The sequence below is a fragment of the Tiliqua scincoides genome, chromosome 5, assembly GCF_035046505.1.
Source record: "Tiliqua scincoides isolate rTilSci1 chromosome 5, rTilSci1.hap2, whole genome shotgun sequence".
NCBI lineage: Eukaryota > Metazoa > Chordata > Lepidosauria > Squamata > Scincidae > Tiliqua > Tiliqua scincoides.
Window position 1 is genome coordinate 135,231,282 of NC_089825.1, and position 12,058 is coordinate 135,243,339.

Consider the following 12,058-nt stretch of genomic DNA (forward strand, 5'->3'; position numbering starts at 1 on the left):
TTCCTAGGCTGACGAGTCCCATCTACCCGGTGGCTGTTTAGTCGCCTCTTACGACAAGTACAGCCAAACTGAGGGCCTATTCTTGGCCCCCAGCCCCCAGGGGTACAAAGGAGCCATATGGTACATTTTGGCTGGTACAAAGGAGCCATATGAAAACTTGGAAGAAGAAAAAAAGCAGAAGTTCATATTAGGGAGGAACCAGGATTATCAACGTTTCACTTTGTTTATTTTATAACTATTGCTAGGTGTTAATATCTTTGCTAACTTTACTCTACCTCTCCATTTTGTTCTGAGAAACCCTTTTGGCAACTTGCACAGGCTTATAAACAGAATTGTATTTTCACACACATCAAAATATTCCTATAAAAGCAGTTTTGGACACAATCTATGCAGATCTTCTCCATTTTAGAAAGCACAGTGCAACTCCATTGTTACAAGAAATAAAAGGTAATTGTTGAGGGGGCGCATAGGAGGCCATTTTGTGCAAACTCAAAATTTCTATGGCTCAACTTGTATATACACTTTGTTTAAGGTGACCCCATAGTGAACGCAACGGGACTTATAACCGAGTAGAAATGAGTAGAATCTAAAATCAAAAGTCTATGTTTTATTTTAAAGCCTCAATTCTAAATTTACTTAATTCAGAAGACAATGGTCGTTTAAATAATATTTGTGACCAAATAATCATGTCTTGCATAGCAACATTAAATAGAACTTGAATTGAGGTTTCTCTTGCAGGGTTTTCTAAAATGAAACTTTTTTACGAGAGCCAAGAGTGGGGAAATGTTTTGATATATCAGTCCACAGTTGCTATTCTATTGGTCAAAAGATGAACATTTAAGAGTTGCATGAAAAGAATACTTTACATCAAGAGATGCTCTTTAAAAAATATATATGTATACTGTTCAGATGATGTCTGGAATCAGGACTGCATGATGAACTTGTCTTGATTATATTTGATTTCCCTTAACACACACCTTATTAGATAAGACCACCATCACATTTCATGCACCAATGTGCTCACTGTCCACTGACACAGAGTCTATCCAATTCTTACTATAATTATTACAGTATTTGAAATATTTATATCTTGCCTTTCCCATACTGAAGCAAATGTCCAAGTCAGCTTGCAAAGTTCATTAATAAAATATACAATGTATTCCAACAATGAGTGGTCTGATCTTTCCATCACCCATGTTTCATTGGAGGCCGATCTTTCCATCACCTGTGTTTTATCTGCAGGACCCACAATAAATCAGGTCACAACCCATCAGGACGGTCCCAACCCATAGTTTGAGAAACCGGGTGCAGTCCTAACCTCTTATGTCAGTGCTTTCCAGCAGTGGCAAAGCAGTGCCAATGGGACATGGGCTACATCTGGGTTTCACTCACGGAGGCCTCCTCAAAGTAAGGGAATGTTTTGTTTTTCCCCCCCTTACCTTAGAGCTGCATTGCCATTATGTCAGTGATGGAAAGCACTGACATAAGGGGTTAGGATTGTGCCCTAAGTTGATCATTAAAGTATGAAACCAAAACTATCGAATCTTTTGGGGTGGGGGGAGAGATAACTGTTTGGTTCAGAGAGAAGCTGCCAAGTCATATCACTATTAACAGAGTCACAGAGGACAGACATCAACCCATCTCCCAAACGTCAGACAAAATAGATAAAATTCCCTACTCTTATTCTGAACCACATAATTCTAACAAACTGGATAAAGGAAATTATTTTGAGATCAGGAAAACTCCCATCCCCTTCCAGGTCAAACCTGTGGAATCTTGTAAACACTTAAGATGTCTTCCATATATGCAGAGGTATCACGATCAAGTCCCCCAATGGCTCCCATCACATAGTTTTGGACACCACATCTGTAGTTGGGAACAAATCTAGCTGACTTGAAGAGAATGTCCAGAGTGGTACGGTAGGTCATCCTTTCATCCAGGTGGCTGTCATAGATGCGGAATCCAAGACTGACATTGGGCAAGATATCAGGGTTCTCATTGACCTCCTCTACAGCGAATGCCAAGGCCAGGAGATGCTGGTAGAGCTTAGTCACCACACTGCAAGTAAAAGTTGTAGTTGTACAGGAGAAATTTATGATGTCTATAATCACATAATTGTCCATGCTTGGCTTTAAGGATTTAGCTGCCTTGCTCTAAGGCAGAGGGGCAATCCAGCAGAGTGGGTCACGACGGCGTTTCACTGGAAGCAAGAGAAATCTGTCACAGTGATCAGCTGCTGAAATTTGCCCCCATAGATTTGCCAATTTTAAAAAGAAGTTTCAAAAATCATAAACAAAACAGTCTCCTATGCAAAACATATATAAGATGTCAAAACAAAAAATTGCAAAGTCATCTACACAGAGTGAGTAAAAAAAAAATTGGGGGGGGCAGATGAATATTAGGATGGGAGTTTTTGTATTCATTTACTCCCTATCTATGGCTGTTACTTACCCTGAAATACCTTTTCATTTTTATTTAAAAATAGAAAGACTCAGGGCCCAATCCTATCCAATCTTCCAGTGCCAGTGCTGCTCTGCCAATGGGGCGTGCACTGCATCTTCTTGTGGGGCAGCGGTCACAGAGGTCTCCTTAAAGTATGGGAGCATTTGTTCCCTTACCATGGGTCTGCATTGTGACTGCACCGGTGCTGGAAAATTGGATAGAATTGGGTCCTCAGCTTGTAGTTTTTAAAATACTACACAATGGACTACCAAGTGAAGAAAATCAATAGTTGGTCATAGTCCTTCACTTCAATGCCGCCTTGGGTGCCCTTTGGGGAGAAAGCAGAGTATAAATAAATAAATAAATAAATGGGAACTAGAACTGCAATCTTATACACAATTACCAAGAGGAAGTCCAATTTAAAGCTTTCTTTTGAGGAAGTGAGGGTTGTGCCATAGATGTATTCTAAAGTGGTTTCTAGAATTTCATCAGTTTCTATCCATTCATTCATTTCTTTTATATTGCATCTCTTCTTTCAAAAAAAAATCAAATGTTTCCATTTACACAACTACAAGAGCCACAGAACTAAAATCAAAAGGGACTCCGTGAAGAGGGGAGGAAGGGGAATTCCTTACACTAGAAGATTCTTCACCCGTTCCTGAGAAGGATGTTTTGTGAAGGAATAGCTGGGCACCATGTAGTAGATGTGAGATGCCATCCCACCAATGAGAATGTCACCCGGCTGGTACCACTCTCGTGGAATGTGTAGGGGATCGTTTCCAGAGCACTTAGCGGCACATCCTTTATACCCCATATGAGGGAGCAGCAGTAGCAGCAGTAACAGCAGCACAGGCTCCATCAGGCTGCTCAAAGGTCTTCTCTCTGGTGCTGGAATCTGCCAGATGGCTCTCCACAGCTTTGTATGCAGCATTTACCAGGTTAGAGCATGCCGGTGTTCATGGCAGCCAACTTGGCCACTGCATGTCTTCAGAGGACAGAGATTCACCTTATTCTAATCTCGGTTGTGTTAGAAAACAAGTCTGGAATCCTGGCAGGGAGACAAGAATTTGAAGCCCAACATATCTAGTGGGAAGTGGTTCAAGGAACAGAGTCTTGTCTGCCTCTTAATTCCAAATCTTAATTGTTATTGGCACATGGGGGTATTTATAGGTTTTTCCAACTGGCCTGATGTTTACATTTTCCTGGTGCCTTCTTTGGAACCACCAGATTTCGGCCAAGTGAGATAATTATAGCATAGGGAAAATTACAGAGAAGAAAACTGGTTCTGTTTGGTTCTCCCAGTGATGTAATCGGTTGAAGAACTAAGATGAAGCAAACATGTTTGTCAGATGTGACGGCTTCTTCCCACTTCTCCTTAGTGGGATGGAAAGTGGTAACAATGCTGAAATGATCAAAGTGTCCTTTGTGTATTCATCTATGCAAGCAGCTAGTGGCAGGCACAATCTCCTGTTTAATACGAATATGCCAAAAAGACCCTAAATTATCTCAAAAGACTCTGTGTGCACAACTATTGGCCCAATCCCAGGCTCCTCTGCATGTATTTGAGAACTCTGACATATCCAAGTACTCTGAATGGATGAAGAGAGCCATTTGTGCATAAAACCGGACACGGTTGGGACGTTGTGGAGCTTCCCTTAATAAAGTCAAAGATTGTTTATTGTATTAGCTAATAGCCATCACAATAAGATAAAACATGTAAATCCAAAAATACATCAAGATACAAACAATGATAAAATGAGAAAACTAGGTCAAAATCAAGCACAAAAGTCACCTACACCCATCATATTAAGGAATCTCCTTTACAATCTACCGCTATTTCCCCCAGGTAGTTGGCACAAATAGTTCTGGCAGCTTTAGCAAACAACGCCACACTATAGGTGACCAATGGGTCACAATCAGAAAGTAACCAGTACAATTTTGTAAGTGTGTTCTCCCCTTGAAGGGTAGCCAAAATAGGCTCCAAAAATCTTACCCTAGGATTTTGATAAAGCTGACAATGAAGCAGGTAATGTACAATATCTTCAATCTGCCCTGCTCCGCAAATACAAAGCCTCAAATGCCTGGGAATGGACATATATCTCCCATCTAGAACTGCAGTTGGCATAGTTTGAAAATGCAGTTCAGTGAACGCCTTTCTCAAGGAGGCAAAGGTAAGTGAATATAAATATTGCACTCTTGAGTGACTTGGTTTCAGAAAACAGTACAACTGGGAAAAATCTGAAGATCTTACTATATCTAAGTCCTCATCATTATCCAGTTTAAACATCCATTCCCTTAGCATTTGTTTTATTTCAGAAAAGACAAAAATGTCAGTAGAAAGAGCTTTAGATTTTAGGAGCATTTGCACCAGAGTGGCCCAGCCTCCTCTTCTCCACTGCTCGGCCAAACAGAGTTTAGGAAGACGATTTTCCGGCATGCCCAGGACTCTTTTGTAATAAGAAATTATAGCTACGGCAGCCCTGGCCTTAATAGATACCATACCTGTCTCTGTTCTAAGAAAAGCTGCCGGAGTAGATGGTGGAACAGCTAAAATGTGCCTCAAAAATTTATTTTGAGCAACTTCAGGAATATAATTGTTGTTCTGTTTAATACCCCAGATCTCTATACCATATAACATTTGGGAAATTACTCTCCCCGAGAAAACCTTTAAAGCTGGAATTACCAAGTTGCCTCCTCTAGAATGGAAAAATTTTAATAAGGCATAACTTGATTTTTGTGCTAATGTTTTAACATTCTGAAGTTGGAATTTCCAGCTGTTTCTTTCGTCAAAGAATACACCCAAATATTTAAAGGCAGGAACTTGTTCAATCTTGCGATCACCCAAAGTCCAACTAAATTTTGGAGCACGCTTGCCAAAAACCACTATTTTGGATTTGGCATAATTCACCTTCAATTGTCCCGAATCACTGAAATCTTGCAGCTTATTTAGGATTCTCTTAAGCCCTTTCCTATTCAAAGATAATAAAACAATGTCGTCTGCATAAATGAGGGTTTCAATCTTATGATTTCCAATTGAGGGGGGAAATGATCTGCTTGAGTTAGAACATTTACAGTGTTGTTGATATAAAGATTGAAAAGAAGTGGGGCCACACCACTTCTAACACCTTTGGTAGAACAAATTTCCTCCGTCAGTCTACCATCTGCACTTATCCTTACCCTCAAGGTGGTATTGGTATATAATTCTTGCATTAAAAGCAGCAACCTCCTATCAATATTAGTCCCAGCAAGCTTATTCCATAGACAATCCCTAGGGACTGTATCAAATGCAGAAGAAAAATCTATAAATGCTGCAAAGAGCCATTTAAATGGCCTACTTGTATATTTACAGATTAAATGATGAAGGACAAAGATTTGGTCCACTGTACTATGGCCTTTCCTAAATCCAGTTTGTTCTTGATGCAAAATATCATTTTCCTCAACCCATTTAACCAACTTCAGAAGGAGATAACGACAATAAATCTTAGAACTAATATCCAGTAGACTGATTGGGCGATAATTCTGGGGTTTGGAATTATCCCCTATTTTATAAACTGGAAAAATAATACTCTGTCTCCAGCCTTCTGGGAAAAGTCCTGTGGCATTAATGTAAGTAAACAATTTGGCAAGTAAAGGGCCCACCATTCAATATTGGTCTTATACACCTCAGGAGGAATCATGTCCTCACCAGGTGCTTTTCCTGTTGCTAAAGCATCTATAAGTTCACCAACTTCCTGTTCCCTGACTGGGGGCCATTCCGGTGTTAATGCCAAAAGCAACTGACTATTGCTAACATTATTTTGCCTGGCATTGGCGTCACTGTCAAATATATTACTAAAACTTCCCTTAATAAAGTATCTTCAAAATTATAGAAAAATAATTCTATTTCTTCAAAAAAATAGAAGACTTAAAAGAATATGGGGAAGTAGCAGGCCTAAAAATAAATTACCAGAAGACCAAAATGATATGTAAAAATATAAAAGACAACAATATAGAACGATTAAAAGAATTTGGACTACAGATAACATAGTAAAATATCTAGGAATTATAATTACCAAAAAGGCAAGTACATTAATGGAAGACAACTATATTAAACTAACGAAAGTAATAAAAAAGGATTTGGAGAAATATAATATATTGCAACTATCCCTAATGGGAAGAATAGCTCTATTGAAAATGAAAATATTACCAAAATTAATGTTTTTATTCCAGATTATTTTGAAGAGAACTTTTTTTTGAAGAAATGAATAAAATTACTACAAAATTTGTCTGGCAAGGTAAAAAACTGAGAATAAGACTGAAATTACTTCAAGAGGATAAAAAAAGAGCAGGATTCGGATTACCAGACTGGGAATTATATTATCAAGCAGCAGCTTTAAACTGGATAAAAGATTGGGGACTCATACGAAATTTGAAAATCTTAACACTAGAAGCACATGATCTACAAATAGGCTGGCACACATTCTTGTTTTATGATAAAGTCAAACAGCATGGATATTTTAAACAACACATTTTAAGAAGATCTTTAATCTGGATATGGGATCAGATAAAATACAAGATCTATTCTAAATTACCCAGATGGATAAAACTGCTTGAAATAGCAACTAATCCAAACTGGATTAAAAAAGACCAAAATAAATCATATAACAATCTGCTGAATATTAAAGGACAGATCCTAAGTAAGTCTGAGTTAGAAGGAATAAAATTGGACTGGTGGAACGAAATGCAAATAAGAACAAAATCACGAGAAGACCAAAAAATAGATTTTTATGAAGAAGACATAAGTTTTGATAAAATATTTTTGATTGAAGAGGGGAGGTATATAAAAAAAATGTATAATTTTCTCCTTGAGATAAGAATGGAGGACGAGACAGTTAAAGACGCAATGGTGCATTGGGCAGAAAATTTCGAATATAATATATCGATGGATGACTGGAACCAAATTTGGAATACAAATATTAAGATAATTAAAGCAGTGTCATTTAAAGAGAATTTATATAAAATGTTTTATAGATGGTATCTAGCTCCAGAGAAATTAGCAAAAATGTACTCTGGGTTATCAAATAACTGTTGGAAATGTAAAGAGGTTGAAGGAACTTTTTATCATATGTGGTGGACATGTGAAAAAGCAAAGAAATACTGAAAAATGATACATAAATTGTTGCAAGAGATATCGCAGTGTGTATTACCATTCAAACAAGAAATATTTCTCCTAAATGTGACATCAGAAATTAAAGACCAATGTAAGAAATACCTTATTGTACATATTGTTACAGTGGCAAGAACATTGTTTGCGCAAAAATCAAAATCTAAAGATGTACCAACTATTATTATTATTATTATTATTATTATTATTATTATTATTATTAACAACAGTATTTATATACCGCTTTTCAACTAAAAGTTCCCAAAGCAGTTTACAGAGAAAAATCAATAACTAAATGGCTAGAGAAAATTTAATGGACAAAATTTATGAAATAGCAGAAATGGAAGTTTTAACAGAAAGAATGAAAGAAAGAGATTTAGACAGAGTAAGAAAATACTGGAAGCCTTTTCATGACTGGATAGATAATTTCAGTTAAACATTAATGAGTGTTTCAGTAAATTCAAATTTTTTAACTGATAAATATGATAGTCTTTGTACTGATGATTATTATGTCTGTTTTTTAATTGAACGATGCATGTGGTAATCTAGGGCCAATATCCTCATGTATAACCTGTGTTGTACCTGCCCTAAGTATAACCCATTTTCCTTACCTGTATCTGTAATAAATAAATAAAATATTAAAAAAACAAAAAACAACAACACATTGTTAGCTAAAATGTCTTATGCATCTGTTCACTTAGATATAGGTTCATTTCCTTATCCCTTAAGCTCAATCCTATGCATGTCTACACAGAAGTAAGCCCCCTAATATTCAATGCAGCTTACTTCCAAATAACCGAGGATCATATTTCAGCTTTAGAGCCCAATCCTGAGCTTAGTGTACTGGCTAAACCACATTTGCAAGGGTTAGTGCTGACCAAGCTCCGGTGCTGGACCCGCCTTCCACTGCCTTGTGGTCTCCCAGATGTTGGGGCAGAGAGGTTATTGGAGGTGTGGGGGTAGGTAGGGAGGAGGCAGTCTAGGGTGGGGGGAAGCTGGCAGAGGGCAGGCCCCCCTGCCCCGCCTCTGTTCCATACTCTTGCCATCCTCTCCAGCCCCTGCTGCTGGTCTCCCCAGACCAGCACAACTTACCCCATCTGGGCTCAGTTCCGGTGCTGCTAGGCCTAGCCTGCTCTTGAGTAGCCATGAACATCCTTTATGGCATGAATGCAACACTTGGGACCCAGCTCAAGGGACTTCAATGGGCTTCCAGGGAATTGTGCTGGCTTAGGGGACAAGCTAGGATTGTAAGTATGTCAGGGAGGGATTATTTAATTGTTACCTGTGGAGCAGCCAATGAAAAAGGTAGAAACCCAGGGCCGCAATACAACAATAAAAAATGAATTGTGATCAAGAGAATATGGTTCATTTGGGAAAATGCAGGGTCAATTGCTGAAGCTGGAGGTCACTGTTCACCAGTGGAAGACATAGACTGCTTCATCCATTGAAATCATGGTCTGTTTAGAGCAAAGACTGTGTTTCTGATTTTTCTTTGAACTGCCTCTGCCCATAACCCTCTATTTCCCCTATTTGGTCTGTTGTCCTTTTTTTTCTTCAACAGACCCTTTGTAAATGTGACTGTGTGTCTGTTAGACAAGAGCTATTTTCTTGCTCTCTCATTGATAGGCTAATTTGGTGCAATCACTGAAGGGTTTGATATCAGCGTAGGATGTAAGCTCAGGAGCAAAGGTCAACAAAGCCAGTCTTGGTCCTGAGATAATTTAAAACTTAGAATTTCATCAGTTTCTATTTATTCATTCATTTCTTTTATATTGCATCTCTTCTTTCAAAAAAAAAAATCAAATGTTTTCATTTACACAACTACAAGAACCACAGAACTAAAATCAAATGGGACTCCATGAAGAGGGGAGGAAGGGGAATTCCTTACACTAGAAGATTCTTCACCTGTTCCTGAGAAGGATGTTTTATGAAGGAATAGCTGGGTACCAAGTAGTAGATGTGAGATGCCATCCTGCCAATGAGAATGCCACCCGGCTGGTACCACTCTCGTGGAATGTGTAGGGGATCGTTTCCAGAGCACTTAGAGGCACGTCCTTTGTACCCCATACAAGGGAACAGCAGTAGCAGCACAGGCTCCATCATGCTGCTCAAAGGTCTTCTCCCTGGTGCTGGAATCTGCCAGGTGTCTCTCCACAGCATCATTTCCAGCATTTGCCAAACTAGAGCATGCCAGTGTTCTTGGCAACTGACTCGGCCACTGCATGTCTTCAAAGGACAGGGATCCAGTCTCAGTTGTGTTTGAAAACAAGCCTGAAATCTTAGCAGGGAGACAAGAATTTGAAGCCTGTCTTACACAAGGCTAGTGGGAAGGGGATCAATGGAACAGAGTCTTCTCTGCCCTTAATTTCAAATCACAATTGTTATTGGCAAATGGGGGTATTTATAAGTATATTCAACTGGCCTGATGTTGAATATCATCTCCACTAAATCCAGGAGGGTGCCTGCATGGCTAACAAGCCAAGTTAGAGAGGCTGTAAAGGGCAAGGAAGCTTCCTTCCATAAATGGAAGTCTTGCCCTAATAAGGAGAATAAAAAGGAACATAAACTGTGGCAAAAGAAATGTAAGAAGGTGATAGAGGAGGCCAAGCGAGACTATGAGGAATGCATGGCCAGCAACATTAAGGGGAATAATAAAAGCTTCTTCAAATATGTTAGAAGCAGGAAACCTGCCAGAGAAGCGGTTGGCCCTCTGGATGGTGAGGAGATAAAAGGGGAGATAAAAGGAGACTTAGAGATGGAAGAGAAATCAAATGAGTTATTTGCATCTGTCTTCACGGCAGAAGACCTCGGGCAGATACCGCTGCCCGAATGGCCCCTCCTGACCAAGCAATTAAGTCAGATAGAGGTTAAAAGAGAAGATGTTTCAGACCTCATTGATAAATTAAAGATCAATAAGTCACCGGGCCCTGATGGCATCCACCCAAGAGTTATTAAGGAATTGAAGAATGAAGTTGCAGATCTCTTGACTAAGGTATGCAACTTGTCCCTCAAAACGGCCATGGTGCCAGAAGATTGGAGGATAGCAAATGTCACGCCTATTTTTAAAAAGGGAAAGAGGGGGGACCCGGGAAACTATAGGCCAGTCAGCCTGACATCAATACCGGGTAAGATGGTGGAATGCCTCATCAAAGATAGGATCTCAAAACACATAGACGAACAGGTCTTGCTGAGGGAGAATCAGCATGGCTTCTGTAAGGGTAAATCTTGCCTCACGAACCTTATAGAATTCTTTGATAAGGTCAACAGGCATGTGGATGCGGGAGAACCTGTAGACATTATATATCTGGACTTTCAGAAGGCCTTCAACACGGTCCCTCACCAAAGGCTACTGAAAAAACTCCACAGTCAGCGAATTAGAGGACAGGTTCTCTCATGGATTGAGAACTGGTTGAAGGCCAGGAAACAGAGAGTGGGTGTCAATGGGCAATTTTCACAATGGAGAGAAGTGAAAAGCGGTGTGTCCCAAGGATCTGTCCTGGGACCGGTGCTTTTCAACCTCTTCATAAATGACCTGGAGACAGGGTTGAGCAGTGAGGTGGCAAAGTTTGCGGACGACACCAAACTTTTCCGAGTGGTGAAGACCAGAAGTGATTGTGAGGAGCTCCAGAAGGATCTCTCCAGACTGGCAGAATGGGCAGCAAAATGGCAGATGTGCTTCAGTGTAAGTAAGTGTAAAGTCATGCACATTGGGGCAAAAAATCAAAACTTCACATATAGGCTAATGGGTTCTGAGCTGTCTGTGACAGATCAGGAGAGAGATCTTGGGGTGGTGGTGGACAGGTCGATGAAAGTGTCGAACCAATGTGCGGCGGTAGTGAAGAAGGCGAATTCTATGCTTGGGATCATTAGGAAGGGTATTGAGAACAAAACAGCTAATATTATAATACCATTGTACAAATCGATGGTAAGGCCACACCTGGAGTATTGTGTCCAGTTCTGGTTGCCACATCTCAAAAAAGACATAGTGGAAATGGAAAGGTGCAAAAGAGAGTGACTAAGATGATTACTGGGAAGGGGCATCTTCCTTATGAGGAAAGACTATGGCATTTATGCCTCTTTAGCCTAGAAAAGAGGCTGTGAGATACTGGAAGCTGGACTAGATGGGCCTATGACCTGATCCAGTGGGGCTGTTCTCTTGTTCTTATGTTTACATTTATCAGGTGCCCTCTTCTGAACTACTGGATTTTGGCCAAGTATGGCTCAGAAGCCTGGGCCAGCTGAGCTTGGCCGATGAAAATTCACCCTTCCTGGGCCTGCATCGGCATGGGGAAGCTGGCACATGTCCAGAATCCAACTCCTTAAACAATATGGGGAAAGGAAGGTGGGTTGTAGAAGTACTGGCCATCCGGTGGTCCAACCAGTTACAACACGGGATTATAGAGGGGACTCTGACCATGGCAAGGACAGCATAAATGAAGGTGAATGCACACCAGGGAGAACTGTGTTGGGTTC